We start from the raw sequence: 18,865 nt of genomic DNA, 5'->3' as shown, positions 1-18,865 counted from the left end.
CAGAATTTTCTTAAATACATTCCAGCATATGCCCTATGTAGTTGAACAAATGGAAGCATAGCTTCTAAACTTCAATACTCCTCTGTGCAGATATATCCCAAAGTAATAGTGTATCTTCATTCTTCTCCACATAAATAAGTCTCCTCACCATCAGTTTAACTAGCTACATGGTTGCCTTTTTATATGGTGTAGATTCATGTCTGTCAGCAAGGTGAAGATGCAAATGATGTGTGACCTCATTAGAATTGCTGAATCCCAAAAATTGGATCCATGTAGGGATGTAAATGTAGTGCAGCCACTCCCTCAGTGTTTGGTTTTAATAGCTTGCAACTGTGACTCATTAGTGGTCAGGAGAGAGAAAACACTGCAGCACTGCAGGGTGCCTAACTTCCAGTTGATGTGTGTCAGGTCACATCTACAAAGTTTTAGATGTAAGATTGGAAATGTAAGTAAGCAGCACACAAGTTACAGGTAGTGTTCCTTAACATCCAAAATGCCCTTCATTTGTGGGCAACTGTATATGATATTATTTCCCCTTAATATCCTCACAGATTTTAAGGCCAGTGATACAGAATGGCTTATATACTGCATGTTTCATCTTACTGCTCAGATAAATGAAGAATGGGTCAATAAACACAGAAATGTAAGGCAGAGCTGTATATTTACAATCAATAATCATGACAGGTTGTCTGATCACTAGGTGTAGTACATCCAAAACTAATACATGTACAAATAACACTTGTATGGTTTGATATCAGTGTAGATGCTGTTGCAGTTGGCTGTGTGCATATTGATTTAAGTTTTTTGCTGCAATACTGTTTGTGTGACAAACAGGGATAAGGTACCCATCCTGTGTTCTCAAGGTGCATTGGAGTGACTAGTGTGTATGTCATAGACTGCTTTTCCTCATTTCAACTATTTCTCCCTTTTTCTTATTTTCTTTTGGGGGGGGCACTGTTTGCATGATGCACTGCTTAGCACAGTCACGGGAACCAGAGAAAAAATAAATGTCAGGTTTGGCTATGCTTATCTCATTTCCATGAAGTGCAGCTTTGTGCAAACTGCACAACTGGCCAGACAGGACCCATACAGTCAAAAACAGAAACTGGAGCATTCAATTAATAGTATTAGGCATCTCCCAAACCCACTAAGTAACATTGCATGGCAGTTAACAGTGAGGCCTTAAGAATGACTAGTAAAATATAGAATGTCATGCAACTAGTCCTGTGGCAGTGGGTGTAAGTGTAGGGCTGGAGTATACATGATCCTGGGTTCTAGAACAGGGTAAGCGACCTTTGTTTTACTGTTGTGACATTGCAGTTTATAGTAATGAACTGCAACATAGAAAAGTGTTTTCTCAGCCTTCTTGTGGTAACAGGTGTAAGTGTAAGACTGCCATATATATTGTTCTGGGTTCGAATACAGGATATTCCATCCACTTTTACTGTTGTTCACTTCCCATTATAGTCAGTCTCACTTATAACAGTTGACATAGTGGAGCTGATATTTCTTATATGTATAAGGACTAAGACAGTACTATTGTGTCAGTTATTTATGTATATATCTATGTATTATCACATCTATTATCTAATGTCTGACTGTGGGTATACTGTGTATTATATTCCTGTAAGTATATTTCTGCTAGCTGGACAACCATGGCTTTCACATTTGCCTAATATACAAAAGCAGCTGTCTGTACATGCAATAACCTTTAAACTGCAAGTGCGATTATGTAATGCCTCACATCTTACTACTGTTGCACTCTGCTTACCCTCATGCAAACACAGTGCTCAGAGGTGCACACTGCTGAGCACCAAGTTTGCACAATGGAGTGCAACAGTTTCAAACAGTGTGCATACTCCCAGTAAACATGATAACTGGAATTGGTGGGAAACCATCATTCTCCATTACTTTAGATCCATGGCAGCCATGGCAGGCATTGTGGGGAAGGCGTCAGGTTTAAGGCACAGAGATGAGGTGTTCAGGATTCCAAGATTTTTATTGGACTTCTACTTAAGAACCATAGTGCCATGCTTCTGCATGGAGACTATCCTGGCTTCCAGTATAGGCCAGAAGCTTGGGATACTTTGGCCTGAATTGTAATCAGTGCAACCAGTATCCCTTGCACTTGTGAAGAATGTAATCATCACTACAATGACCTCCATAGGAGGAAGAGGGATACCCTTGACCATTGGATTTGGAAATTTAGGACTGTGGACATTCCACACCTGTGTAAGTATCAACTACAGAGAGTACTTGTATTACTTAAAAGTTGAATATAAGCAAAACTGGTATTCATAATAGTATTCTATTCTGTTCCATTTTTTTCACAGCTGCACGTGATTGTGAGGTATATGTCCAAACCCATGGATCTAGATTGGTGAAGATGAGGGAAGCATGTGGTATGTATGCAGCAGAATAATAGTATTATTCTAAGATTAAAAGTTAAAGATCTTTTTTTGGTATTTTATAGAGTTGTATCAAATTGAACATGAATATCTCAACTCTAAAAGCAAGTATGCATGCATTAGTCTGTAGCACAAACCAAGAGTCCAATATTAAAATATCAAATTGAGTATGCATATCTTAACTGTAAAATCAAGTATGCATGCATTAGTCTATAATACAAACCACAAGTACAATATTACACTTTAGCCAGAGGCTGTGGTTTCAAATACCTTCCCAACTATACAATAATGTTACTTCTGCAATTTATATTTGAATTAAATTGCCCAGCATGCCTGGGAGCCAACCTAGCAGCACGGTCTCTGCTGCCCTTGCACTACCTGCCCCCTGAGGTAGTTCTGCCCCAGTGGCTGGTCCCGTGGTACCCCCAGGAAGCAGTGGTGGAGGTGGTGATTTTATTGCCCATGCTGAATTGCTAAGGATAGTATCTAGTGTTGTGCACTGCACTGCTAATGCACACCTATGCCAGCTGGAGATCCTGCTCACCCTTATTTTATGTAATACCAGAGGAGACACAGACATCAAGCACTCCAGCTAGCACAGAGAGAGAGGTGACAATGATGACAGTCCAGTGGGTGAGGGCTCAATTTTCACTGTCACTCAGCTTGATAACCATGGGTTTGACATGTCTCCACTGTCACCCAAATCATGGTGTCCTCCAACATTTTGTGTCCATCACTGTCCCTGTCTCTTTTCTTGTTTGCCTGGTCTGTCTGCAATTGCTTCCTCACCTACACAGCTTACCTTGCCCAGACATTTCTTTGTCCCTTCCCCAACATTCCTGTCTCTCTCTCTCAAAAAAAAAAAATGCTCACCTGTCTCTCAAAAAAAAAAAAAACATATCACCCTATACACAGCTCTCCATTTCACACACATGTCTTCTTGATACACCTACTTCAGTACAATTGGCTGTACAACATGATTATGCTGTGGTCACCCCTCTCTCTGGAAGTGACAGTCCAAATTTAGTTAATATTTTGCAGATGTATTCACTTTACACTATTAAGAAATGGATAGCTATGATTCTTTCCTACCTCACTCCTGCACATTCCTGCTCTGATTTCCCTTTGTTCTACTCCCTGCTTGCTTCCCATTTCACCACTGTCCTATCTCCCCATTTCTTTTTTTTAATGCATTATTGTACAATGGTGTGCATTGCACACCAATGTGCAGCAACATTAATGCAAAAGTAGAGGAGGTGTGCATCGCACACCAATGTGCAGCAACAGTGAGTGGTGGCAAAATCCTGTGATTACCTCTTCACAATGCCGCTTAACCCTACTCTACTATGCCAACACACACACAGCAACACACCTCTTATAAAAAATTCATGTCATTGCATTATCACTCTGTAATGATGTATTTAAAAGTATTAGATACACCTGTATTTGACCCAGTACCATATGAGCCAAAAAAGGAATATATCAATGCATTAACACATGCAGCCACAGAGTCATTTAAAGCAGCAGGCGTATTTCATAGACTCAATACTAACTGTCAGGCTTTAGCAATGTGACTAGCATTTGCCCACTGCTCACCTACATGAAAATATGTGTATCTCACATGCATATGCACTTTGCTAAATGTTGTGCAAATCCGCTGCTCACCAAGCTATGGAAATTTATTTTATTTATTTTATTTTATTTTATTTTACATTGTTTGACTGGGAAAGTCTGACTGGAACAGATCCATTTTCAGTGGAAGCCCGGGTAGAAAAGCTCCAAACAAATAGTCCTTGCATTCCAGACAAAATTTATACTATTATAATCATGTCATAACCTTACAGAAAGATCAAGAACACCAAAATTGTACATGCAAGACATATTCAGTATCTAAAATAGCACCAATAACCATCTCATAATTATATGGTAAGGGGAAAGATTCTTTACTCACCAGTGAGAGTGGGGAGTACTGAGCTGCCTGTTTGTCCTCTGAGGAGTGGTTTAGGTCAGTAACTTGTAGTTCATTGGCCATTTTGGGTAATTTCCTTCCTTTTCCAGCCCCCTGCTATAAAGCATGCTTTGGCGGGCTTTTCCAGCTGTAGAGAACTCAGCACAGCTCCTCGTGGTGTCCAGCAGAGTTCCTAGAGCGGCAGAGACCAGAAAAGACAAACTTTCCAGATTTTAAGTATTTTTCTTAGCTTTTTCGACCTTTTGTGACTTTCGACCACTGTTTCTGCTTATTTTATCGAAGTATTACCTGTTTTTACTGTTTTTACAAGCTCAGACTGTTTACTGCACTTGCTAGTTTAAGTTTTGCTTAAAAGTTAAACTACAGGCTAATACACTCAAGTATACTAGCTTTTGATAGCAATTAGTTGAAAAGTACAGCATTTATTGTGTTTTCTGCCTATCTGTGTAAAAAAACTTGAAAAAAAACAAAAAATATCCTTATTTTCCATACTTTCCTAGCTAGTGTTCCAGTGATCAGATTTTGCTGATCCCTGGGCTTTGTCTTGGTTCCTGTACTTCTCCATTTTCCTTGTTTGGTCAGGGGGAAGTTTCTTTACTCACCAGTGAGAGTGGGGAGTACTGAGCTGCCTGTTTGTCCTCAGAGGAGTGGTTTAGGTCAGTAACTTGTAGTTCATTGGCCATTTTGGGTCATTTCCTGCCTTTTCCAGCCCCCTGCTATAAAGCACGCTTTAGAGCGCTTTAGCGCGATTTAGCGCGGAGTTGCCACAGGAGCACACAAGAGCAGCGGTGGTTAATCAAGGTTAAACTATTTGGGCTACCTAAAGTTCACTCTTCATTTTTTCCCTTAGAACAGCTCTTCTTGAACTGTACTGCCTATCCAACCAGCCTATTCTCTAACTAAAAAGTTCAGCTCTACTTGATTCCTAAGTAGACTATTCTCCATCTGTATAGCCCAGCACTTGCTCCTAAGTACTTTTTACTCTGATATAGCACTTTTATTATACATAGTACCCCATCGGCCAAAAAACACCACATCCCCCAAAGTCCTTTTTTTCCAAACTCATCTACATAAAGTCTTTTGCCTATTCCTTCTAGCATGGTGAGGGATCAGTTGCTAGTGTCCTCTCCTGCTCAGCTGGTGAATCTGGGAATATTGAGGCAATGTTACAATTGCCTCATGTACACTGACAACCCTCTCCTTCTCCCACAAAACACAAATACATGCGAGAGATGCAAATATATAGCCAAACTGGAGGCTGAGCTCTCTCAACATAGGACTGGCAAGACCAGACAGGAGGAGAAGGTAACCACACACACCACAAATCCAGTCTCACATAGCACTATCACAACTTCAAATCATACACATAAACACACAAAGACATACTCGGAGGCTCTGATCAAAAACCTACCAAAACAGCAGAGGCCACCAAAGTAGACACCCAAACAACTGCCTCCACAGGGCACAGCACATGCAACACATAGACCACAGAGTCAGTGTGCCAAACAGTCAAAGCCCTTAAGGCCAAACACAATGCCAGACACAATCATCATTGGTGACTCCATAGTCAGACACACTGACATCCCGCTCACCAGATTGAGTAAGGAGAAGGTCACAGTAAGCTGCCTATCGGGCACTAGAATCCGCCACATAACGCAAGCACTCAGGTCAATCAACTGCAGGTACATGTATGACTCAGTCATTGTCCATGCTGGTGTGAATGACCTGAGACGTACCTCCCTGGACTACATGAAAAGAGACATAGAGGAGCTTTCTGATTATGTAGCCCATGCAGGTATGACCCTGACCTTGAGCAGTATCCTACCTTCACCAAGAATTATGCCACAATACGAAGACAAGATGATCAGCTTTAATAATTGGCTTAAACTATGGTGTCATTCAAAGGGGATCCAATGTCTGTCTGCCTGGGATGACATGCTGGACAAGCCATGCTGCTTCGCAAGGGACGGCTTGCACCCATCACCCCTGGGCTTCTGGATTTTGGCAAAGGCTCTTGCCACCCCCATTGTGCCTTTTTAGGCAGGGCTCAAATTCTAAACCTACCACCCTAGAACACAAAAAAGGAAAAAAAACTAAGGGTAATGCTGCTCAATGCCAGAAGTCTCAACCTCAAGATGCATGCACTCGAAGCCCTTCTCAGTATGGAGAACATTGATGTCTGTGCTGTGACTGAAACCTGGTTCAAGTCTCCTGAGAGCACCCCGGCACTATCAGGTTTTACCTCATATCATGCGTTCTGGCCCCAAAATCCAGACAACACCAAGAAAGGGGGGGGGTGTCCATACTCATCAAGGACACCCTCACCTCAAGGTTGGTGGCAATGCATGATGCATCGGAAACCATCCAGGTGCAATTAACCGTAGGCAAGACTGCTCCGCAGTTTGTAGCCTGTTACAGGCCACCCTCTCAAACTCAGGAACCTCACACAGCTTTCCTGAAAACACTGGAGGGGATAAATATATCTCCAAACACCATTATACTGGGTGATTTCAACTATTCAAATATAGACTGAGATCACTACTCAAGCCCCAACACTCTAGCCCAAAGGTTCCTAGAGTTCATAAACTCAAATGCCATGGAACAACTGGTCACCATCCCCACAAGAGGAGAAAACATACTGGATTTCATCATCACAAACATGGGGTCACAATGTTCAACACCAGAGGTATACCCATCATTGGTGAGATCAGATCATAAACAAATCTCACTGGAAGTCCACATCCCGCCCCCACCCCAGATAAAAAAAGACCACAGTGAAGAACTTCTCAAAAGCCGACTTCACACTCCTAAAGACTGGTGTGGTCTCTTTCAAAGCCCCCGAGCCAGCGGAAACCATTACTCAAACCACTGAATCACTTACAAATGCCTTCTACCAGCACCTCCAGGACTGCATGGATCAGGCAATCCCAAACAAAACAAAGACTCTTTTTACCAAAGGCAAGCGTCCAGTCTGGTGGACCCCAGCCATAAACAAGCTTTACAACAAAAGGAAAAAGCTACTACAAGATAGAGCATAATCCGTAAAAGGGAAGACACCCTTGATCATTATAAGTAAAAAACTGAGATCTCTCATAAAAGCATCCAAGGCAAATTTTGAGAGAAAAATCGCTAAGGACTCAAAAGACAATCATAAGGCCTTTTTTAGCTATGTTAGAAACCTGGGAGGAAACTCCCAGATATGCTCAGAATTAGTGCAAAATGATGTAAAAATCACGGAACCTACAGACATTGCCAACATACTGGCTGACAGGTTCAGTGCAAATCCCCCCCTCCCCCCAAAAGGAGAGATATCTATACCAGAGGACTGTAGTCCCCCAAACATCTCAAATGCTCAGGTGAGAACTGCTCTCTCTAAGGTGAAAAACACAGCATCCATGGGACCAGATGGTGTCCCTGGTTGTGTGCTCCATGAACTCAATGAGGAATTAAACCCGCAGTTAGGGCAACTGTTTAATCTTAGTCTCACCTCAGGATACATACCCAAGGAGTGGCGTACGGCAACGGTGGTCCCACTTCACAAAGGAGGTGCCTCCACCGACCCAGGAAACTACCGTCCTATCAGCTTGACAAGCCTGGTCTGCAAAGCTATGGAGAGGATCATAATGGAACTCATAAATAAAGACATAGGGGACTTGCAGACGTTGGATCCAACCCAGTTTGGCTTTGTAAAGGGCAGATCATGCCTTTTAAACTTGGTTGACTTTTTTGAAACAGTCACCAAGGCCATTGACGAGGGCAAGGCAGTCCACACAGCCTACCTTGACCTGGCAAAGGCTTTCAACACAATACCCCACTCAGGTATCATTGAAAAACTCACCAGCTTAAACGTAAACCCATACGTCACAAGATGGGTTGCAAACTGGCTAAGTGACAGAACCCACAGGGTCAGAGTTGCTGGCGCCATGTCAGACTCCAAGCCTGTCACAAGCGGTGTGCCACAGGGCTCAGTCCTGGGCCCACTCTTGTTCGGCATCTACTTTTCAGAAGTACAGGCAAACACAGGAGGATTATGGCTGACAAAGTTTGCAGATGACTGCAAATTGGGCACCATAGTTGAAAACCCATCTGACACAGACATCCTTCAGAAGGGTCTCATAGAAATGGATAACTGGTGCCAGAGCCATGGCCTAAAGTTAAACGCCAAAAAATGCATAGTCATTCCCCATATAGTTATCCAGGTTGTGCTTAAAAAGGTTTAATGAGGTATTCTGTTTATGTGGAGACAGTTTCTATTCCACAAAAGGGGGAGTCTCTAGGACACAAATCTGTCCCACCAACAAGTCCTATTGATGTCACAGACCAGGTTGAGGTCGTATGTGCAGGTTATTTGAGTGGAGCTAGACTTGCAGGGTCTGAGATTGCTTTGTATGCCAGACAGAGGTCACCTCTGAGGAGTCTGTAGGAGACTGAGTAGAGGGACAGGGCTTTTAGCCTATCTGTGTAGGGTAGATGTTTGAGGCCCTGGATTCTCCTAGTGAGGAACATCTGTGGTCTCTCCAGCTGCATGTGCTTTGTGAGGTACATGCCAAAAGGGGCATTGTACTTAATAATGAGTCTTATAAGGGAAGAATACAGGGATGTTATGACCACCTTATCCCTGGATGAGATACCCTTACTAATGAAGTGGGCCATGTATAAAGCTTTCTGTACAACAGAGGCAATATGGTGGTCAAAGGTCAGTTTGCTATCAACCTGGGTGCTCAAGGCCCTCACGACTGATCGCATGCATAGTACCTTATTATCAATGTGATAATATGTGGGGACATCACTCTCCCCAAAAGGGATGATGATGCATTTTTTGGCATTCAGTTTGAGGCTGTATTTCTGGCACTAGTCATTTGTTTGGGTGACACCCTCTTGGAGGCTGTCCACATCACTAGAGAAATTGATGACAGCACCCAGCTGGAAGTCATCTGTAAACATGGTCAGCCATATCCCACTAGATTTGGCCTGCACCTCTGAGAAGTATATCTCAAACAGCAGAGGCCCTGAGACCGATCTCTGGGGTACACCATTTGTTAAGGGTCTACTACTTGAGGTGGCTTCCCCTATTTTGACTAGGTGGGTTATATCAGTGAGCCAATTTGCTACCAATCTGGTAACATATGGATTGATGCATAGTAAAGAGCATTTATCTATTATACCTGAGTGGGGAATAATATTAAAGGCTTTGGCCAGGTCAAGGTAGGTGATGTGCACCGTCTTCATCTTGTATTATGGTCTTGGTGACTATCTCAAAGAAGTCGACAAATTTAACAGACATGAACTCCCCTTGACAAAACCAAACTGTGTGGGATCAAGTGTCTGGATGTTGCCAATGTCCTTGTTAATGAGGTCCATGATAGGCTGCTGAGAGGTGACCTATGCCTGCCCTTCAGAGCAGTTTCAGACCCTGCCTTACTGGAAATGCTGCACATCTGCAAATCAAATGGGACAAGAATAGCTTGGCCCAGGATTCTCAACCTAGCCTGTGACATAAGCAGAACATACTGGGGAGACAGATATATCCTCCAGTGACTCACACTCATCTGTAATGGGCTACGACTGCATGTGAATCAGTGCTCCTCAATGACCCTGTTCAAGCGCAACCTTGATTACTGGTTAGGTGACTGTAAAGTCACCTCTAGGCTGGCACCTATGTCCCTAATGGACAAGGCCAGTTGCTGCTGCTCACAAAATTGCTTTGCTAACAATGAACCTCCAACTATGCTAAGTAAGGGTACTTTCGTTTTTTACACAGCTAGGCTTCTAAACTAAATAGGGCCATTAGGCTAGAAACCTCCTATGTACATATGAAATTATGAGCCTATGCAGGTCTCCCAACATTTTGTCTCCCACATGACCTGCTGATGTCATCTATCATACATTCACCTGCAGTCATATAAAAGTCAGACTTGTGCCATGGAACTTGCATAACATACTGTGTTCTGGACTCTCTGCACCCTAGATAGGTAGGGGTTCTGTTTTCACTGTAGTCAAGTGTGTGTGTGTGTGTGTGTGTGTGTGTGTGTGTGTGTGTGTGTGTGTGTGTGTGTGTGTGTGTGTGTGTTTGTGCACTTGCTTGCCACTAGGGCAGAGTATTTTACAACAGCACGTGAGGCACTGTTATATTCTCCTCAACAGCCATTGCTGATGTTATTAGCTATAAAGTGTTGTCTGAGACTCTCCAAGTCAGACTTGTGCCATGGTGCTTATGTAAAGTGCTGTGTTCTGTCGCCTATGTACTTAGGGGCTCTTTTGTCACTGCAGTCAACTGAGTGTGAGTGTGTTTGTGCACTTACATGACAATAGAGAGAGCATCTTACACCAGCTTGTGGGACACTGCTATATTCTCAACAGACACTGTTGACATCATCAGCTATAAAGTGCTGTCTGAGGCACTGCAAGTTTGAACTCAGCTGTAGCTCTTGCATAAAGTACTGTATTGTGTAGTCAATACACTTAGGTAGGGGTTATGTTTTCACTGCAGTCAACTGTGTGTGTGTGTGTGTGTGTGTGTGTGTGTGTGTGTGTGTGTGTGTGTGTGTGTGTGTGTGTGTGTGTGTGTGCGTGTGTGTTTCTGCACTTGCTTGCCACTAGAGAGTGTGCTTTACAAAAGCATGTGGAACACTGTTCTATTCTCTTCAACAGACATTGCTGATGTCATCAGCTATAAAGTGTTGTCTGAGACACTCCAAGTCAGACTTGTGCCATGGTGCTTGCATAAAGTACTTTGTTCTGTGCCTATGTACTTATGTATGGGTTCTGTTCTCACTGCAGTCAAGTGGGTGTGAGTGTGTTCGTGCACTTGCATCACAGTAGAAAGAGCAGTTTACAACATCATGTTGCAAAGTGATGCATTACTTTTACCATCTTCCTCTTAACAGACTCTGACAATTTGTGGATGTGCAGTATACATATCAAGGCAGGGTCAGAGATGTCCTATAGTCCAGGCACAAATCACCTCATTCTTTCCAATACAGATTTCAGGAACAGGGCTTTTAGTATATCCATGTGCATCATGGCATGGTTTGCAGGGCCTGTATTTTCTTGCTGTGAAACCCCTTTGTGTCCAGCTTCTGCAGGTGTCTGGTGAGGTACATGCAAAAGGAGGCATTATACTGTATTATTGCTCAGAGGAGGTTTGAGTACAGTGCTGTTATATTCTCTTCTGATCTGCATACAATAGCCTGACTTTTGAGGTGCATTACATAGCCTTTCCATACCACTGTGGACACTTGGTTGAAGTTCAGATTGCTCTCTACATGCATTCCCAAATCTTGCACCACTGGTTTTGGCATGCGAGAATGTAGCCAATAGTGTATTTACCAGAAAATACCACTTTGCATAAGGCACACATCCTGACAAACTCTGTATTTATTAGTAGACCATGTGGCTTTGGCACCAATTATTTGTGTCTGTTAGCCCATCTTGTACTATAGTCACATCATTGGTGGACTCAATGATTGCAACCAATATGCATGAATCATCAAACCTGGTAAGCTACAGGTTGTATTTTGTAGACTGGATTGTTGAGAAATATATTTCAAACAGTATAGGATGCAACACAGATCCTTGGGGGTACACCAATGGTGACAAATGCAATGGTATAGATTGTTTCACTAACTTTCATTGTGGTCTGTCAGCAAGGACATTGGTTAACCAGCTAGTGACTTGAGTGTTAACCTACAGCTGGTAGAGTTTGTCAATGATACCTTAGTAGGGGGATTGTATCCAAACCCCAGGATAGATCAAGATAGGCAATATGCACTGTGTTGCATTCATGCAGGCCTCTCCCACAGAAACAATGGTCTGTGACAACATCACAGATCACCTATAGCATGACTCAGAACATATGCCTACCTGACATGGTGTGATGCATACTTTAACACACCCTTCAGATGGACTATGTTCCAGTAGAATGGTGTACATCGACATGCATCCATCTGAGTGGTCTGGGGACAGTACCTGATGCATGTATGTATATACACATTTTGAATCTCCTGTTCTGTGGGGTAGACCAACATGTCATCATGGATCTTCTTTCAATGGACACTAGTAATACCCTGGCTGTGTGCAACATACATCTGTGAGTTTTTATGCTACATCTATGTCTGCTACATCTGTCAGATGTCCTCAAAGAACATTATCCTTTAGAACTTGAAAAGGCTAAGACAGTCAACAAGAGTCCACACTGAGGTATTCACTAGACAAGGACAGATGTGGCCATCAACACCTATATCAGCAAGTGGGTAGAACAATGGATCACATACATGGCATCTAAATATGTAGAAATGGGTGAGGTGACCTGTATCTCTCATCCAGGGATCAAATGTGTAAATCAGAGCTGTCTGCCAGGTCCTTTCCTGTCCATGGTTGAAATCACAGACATCAAGAATGACATACAAATCCTGTGTCCCAACAGCTGCCTGGAGGACAACAGATTGTGGACAATCATTGATTCTAACTGTGATATTGGTATAATGCAGACAGAATCAACACACATCAAGGATAAAAAAAGAACATGTGGGGATTTGTTTTGTTATGCAAACAATTGTCCAAACCAAGGATCATGTAGACATCACACCCTATCAGCAGAAGAGTTGTTATGTGTCCTGTGTCTTTGTATATATTGTATGTGGAATGTCCACCAGTATGTGTCCACAGTGGTGAGTACCCCCTCATATGTAACAAAACTACTGAGTATGTGCAGGACATCCACATGACAAACCATGAGACCTTCATAGTTCACAGCCTTCACCACACCAATACCTGAGTACAATGCACACTTCCTCATGTCACTCCAAACACATCTTACAATGATGTGCAACTGAAGTGTACCACCTTTGTCACCGTGAGCTGTCAAACATCTATTTGTGCATACCTAGGTATTAGTTTAGTTGCATTAACATTACTGTCTGATGGCATGGAACCCTCATCAAGGTGTAACATGACACGCATGTGTGATATCTGTTTCAGTGATGCATTCATGACATACATAGCTGTTTAATGACATTGATGGCATGGTTTGCATTCAAGACAGTGCAGATTGTGCTCTCTCTCTCTCTCTATATATATATATGTATGTATGTATATATGTATATATATATATATATATATATATATATATATATATATATGTATATATATATATATATATATATATATATATATATATATATATATATCTATACCTTTCATCCACACCAGTCAACTAGCCTGTGATGATCATAATGACAAGTCTGTCTCCTCACACCTCCTGCATATGTTAGTATCAGGAGAGTATGCTTGATTACACTCATAGGTTTCTGACATATCCTATTAGTTGAACAAGTGTGTTGGCGCAGAACCATCTATGCTCACTCAGAAACACATATGTTGTGTCAGAGACATGGGTATTACTGGTGGTATTATTCTGATACTGTCCATGATTGTGTGTGATGGTTTACTGTTGGCCATGAGCCTGTATCTCTGTCATTCTTGTTGAAAGTCTTTGCTGACAATACAGGTATACTCAGGCAAATCAGTTTGCACAGCTTCACAATACATACCCAAACCCACCTGTATTTAACATTCACCATACATGTCCTCTCCATTGTTCATGTCTGAATGCTTATATCACACAGACATCCTCCACTGTTATATTACCTTGTGTGACAGACCTCAACCTCATTACCACAATCAACAGAACATGCTGGAGGGAAAGGTTCATAATCCAGAGACTGCTCATGCTTTGGAATAGACTTCCCATAAATGTCAAGCAGAACACCTCACTGGCCCTCTTCAGAAGAAATCTTGATGAGTGGATGGGAAATAGAACATTCACCCCAGGGATCACTCCAGTGGCTTTACTTGACAGAGGCACTTGGAACTAAGGTCTGGTGGCATGATGCCAGGGTAATCCCATGGGCTAGGGTTGTAAAGACCTCAGGGCCATTAGCCTAGTACACACCTATGAACCTATATATATATTTGTCACTGTGCAGTCTATACTGTGTCATTTAGAGATGTGATTAGTGTTCCTGCTGCAACTGTCTTCCTTTTACATTTTCTCATGTGCTGTACAGTACAATGTTTCACCTGTCCTCCTTCCTAGTGCTCATCCCTAAACTTAATCTGTGTGTCCCTATTCAATAAACACACTTCCAATAATCGTTTCTTATAAATGCCAGTCCATGTACACTTACATATCATTGACACTTGTACAGACTGCCTGGATTGGGATTCCACAATACTCAGCACTCTATACACTGTCCTGTCATGTCATGTGCCTGCAACACGTACATTAATCTATGAAAAACACTGGTGGTCTGTGTGTCATTCCACATAACCCTACTAGCCCAGTATACTGGAGTATACAGACACACTTTCCTGGCCTGTCCCTGCAACATAATACATTGATTTATGAAAGACTATACACTGAAGATATTGTATTAAAAAAACACATCAGAAATTAGGCCTTTATTATCGAAATAGAAAATTCCTGTCAGCTGATAGCAAACCTACCCTGGCAAGGGCATTCCTCCTCCCCTGCCTACTTTATGCCTCTCCTATATTTACTCATCTTCAAACCATCTTATTAAATAAACTTGAACAAACATATAACAGAGTTGCTAGATTTGCCAGCAATCTCCCTTATAAATCTCACCACTGTCATGCTCTAAAACAACTCCAGTGGCTCAGTTTCCCCCGGCTCCTTCTCCTTTCCCAACTACGAACTACACACTCCTTATTAAATAAACCCTCATCCTGCCCATCCCCCTCCTCATTAGTATCAATCTATGCACCCACTCATGCTTCACAGCTCTGACCAGCTACTTCTTAACACTTACAAATCAAATAAAAGCATAGCTAAACTACTTTACAAAAGCACAGTTTCCCAGGCCTGAAACAAACTCCTGCAAAATATTCAAAATATCAAAAAATCAAATATTTTCAAAAAAAAACTGAAATCCTACCTTGCCACCCAAAACACCTATCCCTGCCACGGTCCTACATAACATCCTCTACTCTCCCTTCTATCTTCTTCAAACCTTAGTAACATTACATCTTGGTCAAACAGCCTTCAATGACTGTTCTCATGTACTATTTTTAATATGTATCTAATTATTTTATGTATTTACTTCTCAATCATTTTCATATCTTTATAAAATTACAGCTTCTGACAATGTGTTTATATGTGTCTACATCTATATATATATATATATATATATATATATATATATATATATATATATATATATATATATATTAGGTGCACAGCTGTTGCTTGTTTAATTTTCTTTTTTCTGTACTTATGTAAAGTGTGTTGGATACATTTTTGTTTGGAGCTTTTCTCCTTGGGTCTCCACTGAAAATAGGCCCCTGGCACAGCTGACCAACCTGGTTAACAAATGCCAAATAAATAAATAAATAAATAAATAAATAAATAAATAAGACCCAGGTGGTCCATGTGGCATTCTGTGCAATCCCACTAGCCCAGTATGCTGGAGTGTACACATACACTGTCCTGTCCCTGCAAAATAATACATTAATATATGAAAAACTGTGGTGATACGTGTGGCATTCCACACAATTCTGCTAGCCCAGTATGCTGGAGTGTACACACACACTGTCCTGTTCCCGCAAAATAATATATTAATATATGAAATATCTCAGTGGTCCGTGTGGCATTTCTTGCAATCCTGCTAACCCAGTTTGTTTTGCTGTAACTAAGTTCACTATCAGGGTTGCTTTACATGGTTTCCTGGCTGCCATGAAACCCTGTTTGTTTATGTTTGAAGGCAACCTGTGGCATGAATATTCATTAAGCACTGCTGTTCACTGAGCAAACACATCAAATCCGTGTACAGCTAGTGAAGCCTACACATAGTTTATTAAATCCCAGGGAATGTCTATTCATGTCTATTACTGAATGCCTGTTTACAAATTTCTAATATGTTGGACCTTTTCACAGCAGCCCTCTGCAGAAAAGTGTTTTTTCCTTATTAAACCCAGTCAGACAAACCCTGTAAACAAAATAAATTAAAATAAATTGTACACCTACCACACTGGAGACATTTTGTGTACGTGTATGGTAGATTAGAAGTCTCCTGCCCAAGATGCAGGTATAGTATGCTTTATGATTAGTAAGTTTGATGAAAAACTGTTTTGGTTTCTTATAGTATGTGTTCCATTGTATGTCATGTTTTGGAGAAGGTTGTTTTCTTGAAGTTATTTTTAATTTTATATTATATTTTGGACAAGGTTACTTTTAAATTGATTGGTCAAATAAAAAATTAGCCAACAGTGCCATTTTTAAATCACTAAGTAACAGTCTGAAAATTATTTATTGTCAAGCTATATCTTCACTTGAATACATGTTATTATATCGATGATTCTTGGTGTTATACAGTTTGCATGTTTGAATTGCATTTTGGCATATAATTTTTCAAGTTACCACTTTTGACACAGCATGACTTCCTTGAATCATATTTCAAAATTCATATGGGATCTGTAGTGTTAAATATAGGGACATAATCTACAACCTATCAGTTGAATCAACATCATTTTTTTCTAAAAAAACTAAATAACTAATCTAAGGCAGTTGAACAAACAAACATGATTTATTTTCTGATACTGCAAGCAGCACTTCTTACTTTTACTAGCTGGTACATATGTTTATTTTTCAAAAAAAAGGTCTCATAATTTTATAAATAGACTGTTTTGTGAAGAAATGTTTCATACATAAATGCAGCATAGCAGACAGTTGCAATATAAGTAGAATCAGGGTGTTGTACAATGTAGCACTGCAGACTGTTGCATTATAAGTAGAATCAGGGTGTTGTACAACGTAGTACTGCAGATTGTTGCAGTATAAGTGGAATCAGAGTGTTGTACAATGCAGCATTGCACACTGTTGCAATATAAGTAGAATCAGGGTGTTGTACAATGTAGCACTGCATACCGTTGCAGTATAAGTGGAATCCGAGTGCTGTACAATGCAGAATTGCAGACTGTTGCAATATAAGTAGAATTATGGTGTTGTACAATGTAGCATTGCAGACTGTTGCAATATAAGGAGAATCAGGGTGTTGTACAATGTAACACTGCAGACTGTTGCAATATAAGTGGAATCAGGGTATTGTACAACTGACTCACACCACAGATACTAGGAAACCTGACCTGATTGGCAGTATAGTAAATAATGTTCTGTCAGATATAAAACAGAGTAACTCTTTTCCCCTGAGATCACTGCAAGAAGCATTTTTTCCTTTTTTTCCAGATTTGATGGTCTAAGTATATTACATATATATTGTTATATTACTGCGGTGGTGGTGCTGCGGTAGCGTTGTCGCCTCACAGTAAGACTTTGTCCTGTTCGATTCTCAGCTAGAGCATCTTCTGTGTGGAGACATGCGTGAATGGGCGTACCTTCGTTGAAGGTTGTGCGTCAGAGCCAGCAACTCGGTACGTAAAAATCTACTGCCAATCATTAGCGGACCAGAGTTCCGCTGTGGCAACCCCTAACTGGGAAAAGCCGAAAGACACAACAACAACATAAGGATACAACTGACTCACACCACAGATACTAGGAAACCTGACCTGATTGACAGTATAGTAAATAATGTTCTGCCAAATGTAAAACAGAGCAACTCTTTTCCCCTGAGATCACTGCAAGAAGCATTTTTTTTCCAGATTTGATGGTCTAAGTATATTACATATATATTGCTATATTACTGCGGTGGTGGTGCTGCAGTAGCATTGTCACCTCCCAGTAAGACGTTGTCCTGTTCGATTCTCAGCTAGAGCGTCTTCTGTGTGGAGACATGCGTGAATGGGCGTACCTTCGTTGAAGGTTGTGCATCAGAGCTGGCAACTCGGTACGTAAAAATCTACTGCCAATCATTAGCGGACCGGAATTCCGCTGTGCCGACCCCTAACCAGGAAAAGCTGAAAGACACAACAACAACATAAGGATGCAGCATATTCAGCTGTAGATAACCCTAATTATCCAAGAGGAAATGCAGGAATCAAAAACAATAAGTGGCCTCTGTGGTTGCTTTGCATAAGTGTTTTATGGGGATGGGATAAATTGATGTATGCTCTAGTATAAAAAACTCAAAGTTATTTTGCAGTGACCTCAGAGATATGGAACCATGACAAATGACTACAAATAACCAAGATGCACAGAGGTGGTCTTTGCTTGAACCTATCAGTTCCATTAGGTAGTGGTTATGTTTGTTTCAGTCCCACATGCTGTCATTACATTTTTTACCCTTCACTTCACATTCGTACGTGCATGCATTCAGAATAATTAACGGTATTTTTGATGTCTTGTAATTGACTAAGGTCCCATTACGGAACATATGTTTAATTGTCCTGTACATGTGAAATTACTTGTAAAGTCAGCACCGTGTAATTTGAATCAACATAACTATATTTGACAGCCATACCTGCACTTTTCTTAAATAATACTGGAGTTGAATTTGTTTTTATAGTACAGTGC

The sequence above is a fragment of the Protopterus annectens genome, chromosome 5.part0 (assembly GCF_019279795.1).
Source record: "Protopterus annectens isolate FY-2018-M chromosome 5.part0, PAN1.0, whole genome shotgun sequence".
In the NCBI taxonomy this organism is placed as follows: domain Eukaryota; kingdom Metazoa; phylum Chordata; order Ceratodontiformes; family Protopteridae; genus Protopterus; species Protopterus annectens.
The sequence above is the reverse complement of the archived record's forward strand: the minus strand, read 5'-3'. Positions refer to the sequence as shown.